General features: G+C 35.1%; 1 protein-coding gene across 1 annotated transcript in view; it reads left to right on the top strand.

Moving 5' to 3' along the window:
• Window positions 1–1,686: 1,686 nt before the first annotated feature.
• The window catches only part of Atx-1 (Ataxin 1), a 99,711-nt gene continuing 90,490 nt past the window's right edge, over window positions 1,687–10,907 (top strand). The window contains exon 1 of the mRNA XM_085959587.1: window positions 1,687–2,031. The gene's annotated coding sequence lies outside the window, so the exon portion shown is untranslated. The remainder of the gene's footprint in view (window positions 2,032–10,907) is intronic.

Here is a 10,907-nt window from a genome sequence, read left to right as displayed (position 1 = left end):
TGGAGCAGACGCCACTATGATCTGTTTGGTGGGTTGCGAGATCTACTCCCCCAGATGGGTTAAATAAGAATTTCATACTTACCTAGTATGATGTTCTTCCGTTCAATGTATATGCTTGGATGCAGTATATCGATACACCAGTTCAATAGGGGAACAACTCATAAAACCTTGTTCCGAGATAATAGCGTTTGAATTCTTATTTTAATTTTAAAGCCTTGATTTCGATGAAAGTGTATGTTTTTTTTATATTTGATTTAGTGGAATTCATCAATGCACAATGAAATTGTACATTTTAATAACGAATTAACAAATAAATTTGATTATATAATGGAATTACTGATTAATCTTAGAAAGGATTATTCGATTTTATGATACATTGAAGAAATTTTTAATTATTTTTTTTGCTGAATTATAAAGAGAATACCTTTCTACATCAAAATGGATTCTTAACTCAAAACCTTTAAATTTTGAGTTGCTCCTCTATTGAACTGGTGTATCGATATGCATATCGGTTTGAGTGAATTTTTTATGAAAAATTCTCGAACAAATCTGTCAGTCAGTTTTACTTGGGAGGTACTTAGTGTATAAATTATATTAATTTCTAGAGATAATTTTGTTAGGTCGATAGGTATTTCTGTTGTATCACCATTATCAAGACTACAAGATAGACTTTTTTCGTTAAATACTACAACAGGCCACGGTGCTTAATGACAGTAGGTACTGTAGTGAAACAGTAATGTATGAGAAACAATAACAAACACCCAGGCTTTGAGAATTTCATAAACATATATTGTGATCTCACCGAGAATCGACCTCGGGCCCACGGATGAAAGGCCGATCAAAGCGGTCGTAATTCTTTTTAGAATAGTGGTTAAAACGTCGCGTTGTCGAGAATCTAGCGAGTGCTTGCTCTTGGCCCGCGACCGATGACACGCCGCGAATATATGTCAACGGCTCAATGAGGTCACAACCTAGATGCGCGCGAGTTAAATCGCGCCACCTGGACAAGGCCTTACGCACAGGATGATCCCTCTCCCTCACCTTTAGATTATTCTACTACTACTACTTACGGGGAACCGATATCAATTAAAAACAAAGAATCTATTTTAGTACCTACATGTTATGTATTTCCGCAAATGTGTTCCTTCTATTTTACTTAATTAACAGTTGTTTATTTTATTTTAATAATATTCTTTAATCGCTTTATTATTTAGTGTTCGTCCGCCCCTAACTTTTGATTGATTGCCAGGAGTGCTTAGTATATAGGTACGTGGCTAAAATGAAAAGTTATTTTTATCATTAAACGAAATTTTTATCGTTTTTCAAAATGTTTTTTTAATGTAAGACAGAATTGTTAGTATCGTTTGCCAAATTTGCCTATTATATTAAGTGCTCTTATATTTAATTTGATAATCATATTCATTAAATAGTAATACGTGGTTGGAATTATTTGTGAAAACACGACATTATTTAAAAGAATCGGAACTTTTTAAACACTACTATGAATTGCCATCCTCCTTCTATAATATGTAGTTGGAAAATGAAATATTTAGTAATAATTAACAGTTGTCATGCAGCCATACATGCTCGAGTTGATTGTATTGGATCTTTTTCAGTGAGTGTGTAGTTTATATTTTTATTCGTTGGATTTATAAAAAAAAATCACCTGGCAACATTGTTTTGGTCAGTGATTGCGCGACCGGCGGCGCGTCGGGTCGTTTTGTATCTCGTTCGCGCAAAATCCAATCCCGGCGTAGAGGACAAAATAGTAGGCACGTCTGTATGTCGTAATAATATGTTGCCTGATACATGCACCATATTGTGAACACAAATTGAGTGGTTTTTTTTTATCGTCTATTTGTTACACACTCTTATCCCATCCACCGTGGAATGATCGCTCCGTGAATAATTATTATCATTCTCAAAAGTGATTTTTTTTTATTCATGATGTGAGTTTTGTAAATAAAAGACAATGTTTACCAGTTGTTTTGACAGATGTTTTCTCATTTCCATATTGTGAGCGAGTCAAACGTGAGTTGTTCTTTATTTTTGTTTTATTTATTTGGTTGAGTAAAATACAATGTTACGAAGCAAACTCGCCATGCATAAATTCACTCGATGATGTGGTTTCCTTATTAAATAATTAAAAACATAATTACTATTGTTTTATACTGTTTTCTATTTTTTTTCATCGAAAAATAACTGATTTGTTTTGACAGATCGTATTATAACTGTACTAACATTCAACCATCTTCCCAAACATAAATATTATTAATTTGCCTATCACGTCTTTTTCTGACAAACACGACTTATATACTGCAACATTCTGTGTTTGGTTGTAAATAATGTTATGTATAGTTAGTATATAAAATCCGGCAAGGTGGCCAAATTCAAAATAGGTATATTAAAAAATTATAAATAATCCAAACCAGACGGAATCACCGAAATCGCAGTTGGTATGCGTAGGTATGGGAAACAACATTGATATATTATCCACAGAACAGATTAATAAATATAATTCCGATTGTACCCCACCCAATACACAACATTTTGGCGCAGGGTTTTGAATGTGTGAGTGTCTTACGAAAATGAACAACACGTATACCTACGTGCAATATTGTGTGTTTCAACCTTCAAATACATCAATATTAAATGAGTGTCAGTGCATAAACCGAGAGCAGTTGTCAGAACAAGGAAAAGCGTATTCTTGACACGTGATTAAGATTATCCCATATTACTCCACACCTGTTAGGTATTTCAGTTCCCATTATTTCTTAGTTCCCTGTGTCCCACGCATTATAAGTAAAGTTCGACAGCTTAACTAGGAAACAAGCGAGGCAATTCGATACGTCAGACACTCAGTCAAAGATCCTTATTTGATCAAGATTTTTCCAACTTGCTCGTGGTAAAACTATGACATTGCTAGGCTACATGACGTGTCTTTCTATGAGAACTTTATTATAAGAAATCGGACATCAGTTGATTATCCTTCAAAGATGCAGCAGTATTCTGCCGTTGGCGATGCCAGTTTGTAGACTGTAGAGCAATATTATGAACATAGCCTAGACGAGGGCTTCAAATCTCTTCGATAGCACTATAATATTATTATAATCATTTTTTATACCTACTAATATTTTTTTCTCGGCTTGGTAGTTACTATAATATATTTTTATTCGTTCGAGTCGTCGGGTATTTTAGTGGTTGATTTTTTGCTTGATTATCGAATAAAGTTATTCACGATTTCATTGAATTTTAATGAATGCGGTGGCATTACTCACTTGTTCATTGCATGTTGTTATCCAACCGGTTCGTACAATCGTAATCAATCAGAAACGATATACCTACCTAGGTACATTCACTAAAGTTTTACACATTTTATTAATGTTTGTTGTAAACAATTTTCTTTGTTACACAGCATACATGTAACTACCTATTTATTACTAAGTACAATTTGAGTTTTCTTATGCCCAGACAGGTAAGTACTCTGTGATATTATAAAATACTTACTGGTGCTTGATTTTTTATCGATTTCGTTGAGGTAGTAGGTACACCTAGGTTGTTGGATAGGTATGTAATAGGTCTTCTTTTTTACTATTTCACTAACTATTTGACACTCGTATGCTATATCGACGCAGGTTAATTAATCTGACGTTTTGTGAACCATGAAAAACCATGACCTAACATCATGTCCCACACCCAGGAGGGGCCCGGCGTGGTGGGTCAAACAGATAAGTGAGATAAACACACATCGCATAAAAAGCCGCAATGTATTACAAATGATTGTGGTTTTAAAACGATGCAATTTTTGTTGTGTGTCAATCATGGCCCCCACATCCTGAAGCGGGCCCCAAGGCCAAGAAGTTTAGCGGCCCCCCTACCCATCGTTTAGGTTAAAGGCAGTCTGTCGCACTATAGTGGCGTTTTTAAAATGGTGTTCGACGTCAAATAAAATTCAGTGTATTTTTAGTGATTTTTTAACGAAGTAAAGTAGTGCCGCATGCGACTTTTTTACCATTAGAGAAAATTTAAGATGTGTGTTTATCTCATGTATCTGGTCGACTCGCCACGCCGGCCCCCCCTTATGGTGTCAATACTCAACAATTCAATAATTCAAGTGGATGTATTAAAAATACTAAAAATATACTGAATACTTACTCTTAATTTTACTTCGAACACCATTTGGAAAACGTTACTGTGGAGCGCCATACTGCCGTTAAGCTTAGTGATAGGTAGGGGGGCCTACGAAAGATCCCGGCCTGGAGGCCATGCCTAACATAGATTATCGTCAAAAGTTTTACAACAGATATGCTTTTAGATGACAACCCCGGATTAAGGCATGGGCTTTACGGATTGCAACCCAAGAGTGTGCATCTTAGTTTTATATTATCTTCATGAAAAATATATTTTTTTTAGAATATAAATAGGTAGCATAGGTATATAAATCAATGAATGGAGCTCTTGAATAATTTTGTCAAAAATAGAAAATGAAAAGAACCCACTTGGATAAGACCCTTTCTACATGTATAATTCCATATGATTAGGTGTGAAGTAGAGATGGGAAAACTGGTTGATTTTGAAGACTAAGTATACTTACTACCAGTATAAAAAATACTTATTAGGTATATAAACTTATTCCAAAATACTTACTAGTATTTGGAATACTATATAGATCGTTTGGCGTGCGTATGCGACAAAAGTTTCATACTCAACCAGTGTTGCCATATTTTTCTATGCTGATTATAGTACAAAGGCGTAAAAATTATAGTCATCTCACCACTGTGCTGCGACACAAAATTTATGACCTATTATTCATACATTCGAACGCAATAGACTAATAAATTAAAATATACCTATATTCAAGTGCTATTTCGTTCGTGCGCATTTAATGTCAATAGTGTTGAATGTCTACCAACTAGCGAGTGCACAGAACAGCGACTCGCGATGATATCATCACAAGTTTTTTGGAATAAGTTTATTGAGCCACACATACTTACTATGGGTAGTTTCATCCGAAACTTGAGTACACAAACTGGTGACAGTATTTCCAACTCACCTCTAGTGTGAAGCTTTTCTAATATAGTGTCGGGCTACTACTCTAAAAAAATAGTAACCCGAATTCCATTTTTTAGGCCGTACAGTGCCCTGCCAACACTGTCGATAACGTATTCTACTATATAGTAGAGTTTGTAACAACATTTTTATTGTTATTAATTTTGTTAATTTGACAAATTAGTCGATAATAACATAAACGCGTGGTTCAGCTAGGAATTGGATTACAAATCAAATCAATCATACCTGCGTCATGTTCTTCTTTATCGTGTGGTGCTACAGTCCGGTGTGGACCGGACCTTTGCCTCCACAACTCCGACCGGTCCTCCACTCCCCGTTTCCATTCTAATCATATTGTGTTACCTACTTTATCTGTATTTAGAATAAAAAGCAAACAATTGTTTTCCTCTGTTATCGACGTTATCGTTGTCAAATTCACGAATGAATTTAATATCGCGATAAGCCTAACTATATCTATAAATATTACCTCGGAGATTTAGTATACATACTATTACTATTTAATAATATTTTTATTGTGCTATCATAAGGCCCGTTTCAGACGGGACACCGGTGACGCGCTCGATATAATATAGGAGGAGGCCTTTGTATTCGAATAAACGGGCCTTTGTATTATGTTTATGATCGCCCTAGAGTTAATGAGTCAACGCATAATTTCGTGTTATAAATTAGAACATAAAACTGGTTGCGGTAATAAAAACAAGTTTATCGGCGGCTTGAGAATGTAGCGGCCGACGGAAAAGTGTACCGGACACGCGTTGACTCATTAGCTCTGGGGGATTCATAAACATAATACAAAGGCCCTTTTATTCGAATACAAAGACCTCCTTATTATATATGAGTGCGACACCTGTGTCCCGCCTGAAACGGGCCTTACGTTTATCGGTGCAGGATTCTCTGTCAGCGGAATCACAGCCGGCGAAATTTCTTATCAGTCGTTATCATTGTCTGCCAGTTTTTTTTTCATGAATATGTAATATTTATGTAACAAAATACCTACACCAGTGGTAGCGAACCTGGTTCGATGATTTTGCATGACACGAGAATGTTTTATTTTAAAGAGAAAAAAGTAACTGTAACAATAATAAATGACAGAATGCATTGTATACAAATAGCAGGTAAATACTCTTCAAGAAAAAGCATTATGTTTAATGTAGATATATAATTGCATTGGTCGGTCCTTACGCTTTATGCGTTACATATAATATTATCGCATTAACCTCATCAGGCGGCGGGGGAAACCGCGCCGCGAACCTCTGATTTTGATCGATTTACAATGCTTGAGACCACTGTAGCGAGAGAATGCTTCGTCTGATCGGAACAATTCTGGTATCAATTTGTGCGTAAAAGAACCAAACCAAGCATTACATTAACAATCAATTTCATTTCTACCCAGAAAAATGGTTGTACCAAAAATAAGAAACAAAAACTTGGTGGAGATCGTAGTAATTCTGGCAGACAGTTTCAAAATTGGTGAACCGAAATGTGTAATTATGGCGTAATTGAAAAAAATTAAAAATCTATAATATGTGTGCTATGTTCCGTGAGTGGTATCTAGCTTCTAGAACATCATTATTTTTTTAATATAATTATTAAAAACCATTGTTTCCCCATTAAAAACTGTTCGGCACGTCAGACAGTCGAAAAATAATATTTGGGAAATTTGGCAAGCGTACGTGAAAAGGTTCGCCAAACCTGACCTACACGATATTTTCGCCCATTGATGCGATACATAATAATGTTATATTATATTATAATTATTTACAATGGCGGAGATGATGTCATCGCCGTTCGCTATGTATGTACTGACTTTCTTATCAATCTCAGCGAATATTTTTACGTCGATATGCACATAAAATACGGCACACGAAAAACTGAATACTCATCGTGACTTTTCGGAATAGTCCTATCTACAAAAAGGTAGCAGTTAGGCCCGACACATCTATTGACTTATACGGGATACTTCTACCCATTGAATATCCAAGGACATAAACGCGAATTTGCAAAAATCAGCTCTATATTGCAATGTCGTATAATATTTTATATGTTAAAAAAATGAATTTTCTTCCAGCACGCCCATATGTCGATGAGGAAGGTTATTTTTGAGGGCCCTAAAAGGAAAGTAAATCTACCGGGGTACTTGATGGAGTTTGAATTTAAATTCTAATGGATTTAAGTTTTGTACTATTCCATTTGAGTCGTTTTTTGCGATATTAGGAATTACGTTGCCATTGTTGACGATTTACACCTCTTTACTGTAGTATTTTTACAACGTTTTTCTTAGGTCGTATTCTTATTTGTTCGGTGGTTGTTTGTCCGGTACAAATCTTGCAATCGATTTTTAACTAACTTCCCGACTAGCTGGACATTTGAAACTTTTAGAACATATTATCAGAACACGATGCCAATGCATTTTTTAATACTTTTAGCCATCTTTAAGTAGAACTGAATTCATTTTCAGTTAAATCTGTTTTGTATGAAAAGTTATTTCGATACCATTATTGGTTGCTAGGGGGCCCTAGCAACTAAATTATTAAATAATATATACGTCCGTTACTATGGAAATCAATATGGAATGACATTTCATTATTCATTATTTCTATCAAGTACCTACATTTTTTTTGATCGTTTAAGCTAGTCAAGTCAAGTGTATATGATTAAACAGAAAATTTAAAAACCTTGTATATTAAAAGTTCTTTTTATCTTGTAATTATTATTGATTATAATTACTAGGTTTAGGATTCTTAGGTATTTAAATATTTTTTTTGAGCGGGCCCGCAACAACATATCAAAAATATCTAACTGTCTCAGACAATTTTGAAACATTTAAGCCCTAATTGTGTTAGCACCTATTTTTAAATATTTTTGGATAATTACATATTTTTACATATTCTAGGTTTAAGCACATATTTTCACATAAACACAAAATTTCAATGTTCCAGGATCAATTGGAATAAAAATATGTACAAAATTAAGTAGTGTTTGAAATAAAAATACTGGACTTCAAACGCTGCAGAATAAAGCTGTTTTTGAAAATCCATCAGATGCCTCAGATGTTTAAATTTTTTCTCCTTCAGAAATAGTTTCATTTATATACCTGCAATAACGCCACGATGGCCGCGCGGCATAAGCGTTGGACTATCATGCCGTGGGTCCCAGGTTCGAATCCTGGGTCTGGCAAGTACACATATTGTTTTTCAATATGTGTGTGGGTCAGGGTATGGACCTAATAGGTTGAGCAAGTGGCTGACATCCATTTCACGTAAAAACAAAATCTGTTAATACAAACCTCTACTCTGAGGAGGCTCATATGATCCTATTAGGATCGGACATGGTCGATGAGAAGAGAATAAATAACATCTGTGGAAGTCAAATCGTCAAAGATTCACTTTCAAAAATTGAAGCAATTTATTATTATTTATTGTAATAAAGCGTTTTCTGTTTGTGAATAAATAATAAATTTAACTTTTGAAATATATATGATTTATTGTAACACTCAGCATCTATTTTTATTTTTTAGCACATAATTATGAAATTTTAATAACATATTTTCCAATTATATTTACATATTTTAGGTAGGTACCTATTATTCATTATTTAGCCCCTAAAATTCTAAGCCTAATAATACTAATAATCTATTATTAGGTTTTGACGATTTATACGCTTACGAGTGTATTATTGGTGATAAGGTAGGGGTTTTTACAAACACTTCAACTGTTCATAATTTGTTTGTTATATTTTTTGTGATCCTGGACTTAATAGGTAGGTGATAAAGTTTTTACCAACTTTATTGTATTCATTTATTATATAAATTAGAATTAACTGAATTCGTTGTCAGTATGTTTTTACCCTTTGGTGAGTGCGCATAGTGCCTGAAGATGCTGAAAGGTGAAATCCGGGTCGCAAAAAGCGACTCTAATGGAATAGTACAAAACTTAAATCCATTAGAGAGTAGAGATGTAATAAGTAGGTATCAAAAGAAAAAAGTTCGGTATTATGTCCAGTTGGGTTCTACTTTAAAAATGATGGGTAAATTTTGGAATACGAAGGTATTGAAAGAGAGTAGGCAGCTGGTAGATGTCAATACATACTGGTATTGCATCCAAAGCGTCAATACCAAAATCTGTCTAAATGTGTCGATACCTACTCTTTTTAAAGCTTACATTGGGGTTTATACGTATTGTCAAAATACTACGGTATGTATTCTTTATATGAATTATTGTAATGCATGTTGGACATAACGTGTATGTAGAGATTGAAAAAGGACTTAATGTTTTAGGGATCAAAGGAACCAGTGACGTCCCTAGACAAAATGCCGCCAATAAGCAGCGCCAAAATGCCGCCCCATTTTTTATACAGTATTTTTTATCATCCTTTTATACCACGTACATATATACCACTAAATCTAATTTAAATGCCATACTGCAATAGACAATATTGCGTGTCCTCGGTTTCAGATACATTTAAATATACACCTGACAACTTTCAAAACTCGCGAATGACTGGTAAAAAATATTTGGATAATTAGGTTATTAATTAGGTCAGTGAGTATGTACCTACCTACATATATTTCAAATATAATTCGCAAATATGCACGTGTTATTGCTAGTCATCAAGGATGTGACGTCCGAGGACAACGGAAGTAAACTAGACATCGCAAACCCGACCCGCCGCGCCTGCCGCATGAGTCACCGTTTTTCGCTTCTCGGCGATACGATTTAATGAAAATACAAAGAAGTCCATTCATTGAACACGGCTACCAAAATTACGCTGCTCTAGGCGTCATCGATCGACGGGCGAAAAGCAATTATTTAATTACAGAGAAGTCATTGTTCCGTGTCCTATATTTCGCTGGTTGAATAATGTCGTCGTAAATATTAATGACAAGCCCCGAAATAATATAATATTTTTATTGCTTTGTTATGAGAGACACTGTAAAAATAATTATTTTGTGCTGCTTGGGCCGCTTATTACATAGGTGAAGGGTAATGCGCGGGAAGAGACGTGTGATTATGGTTATGAATAAACACTGCATTCGCCGACTTCGCCCGCTCGACGCGTTCTATGAGCACTATCGCTTAAACCTTTTATGTTAGCTAATTAATATAGATGTTTTGTTTCCAACCAGTGAGCTCAATCTTTTAATGGAAAGACATTTCCGTTATTACTAAGTTTAGATACCTATTTCTATATACACCTAACGATTCTCCTCGATTTGCCGCCCCCAAGCGACGCTCAATCTGCCTACCCCCACGGGACGTCACTGAAAGGAACTAGCTGAAATTATTACATGTGTTAGGATATCGAAGTGGAGATTACAGGCCACATCGATTGAATGACTCGTTATGACATTGATTTAATCGAGGTGATTGCACTAATGATGATTTTAGTCATTCGCGGTTGTTTGGTTCCACGCAAACTTGGTAAACAACTTCAACTTGACCCAGGATAGCAGAAATAGTTCCCGATAACATGACAAAATGATAAAGAGGAGATATGTATTATTTTTGCACAACATGTTCGAGAATTGAAATAAAAAATGTTGTCTGTGTGTACTTTGCTGAAATCACGTGGGCCGATATGCGGTACCAGGCACCAAGCCACTGAAATCGCATCTCAACGGTTTTTCTCTTTGGCGTTCTGAGATCCGGATACGTTTTTTGATCCACGGACTCATATTATACCTAGCACAGATATACGTCTATCTGTCCGTGGACAAATTATACAAATTTCTGCAAACACATTTGGGTGGTTCACAATAATTATGGATCCAAGTCCATCAAAATGGAACTTGAGATATTTGGACCTAAAGTTAAAACTCCTTTTGTAACATTCAGGAA

Source organism: Rhyacophila brunnea, unplaced genomic scaffold (genome assembly GCF_057557595.1).
Source record: "Rhyacophila brunnea isolate RB1 unplaced genomic scaffold, BYU_Rbru_1.0 scaffold_9, whole genome shotgun sequence".
Taxonomy (NCBI): Eukaryota; Metazoa; Arthropoda; class Insecta; order Trichoptera; family Rhyacophilidae; genus Rhyacophila; species Rhyacophila brunnea.
The sequence above is the reverse complement of the archived record's forward strand: the minus strand, read 5'-3'. Positions and strand labels throughout refer to the sequence as shown.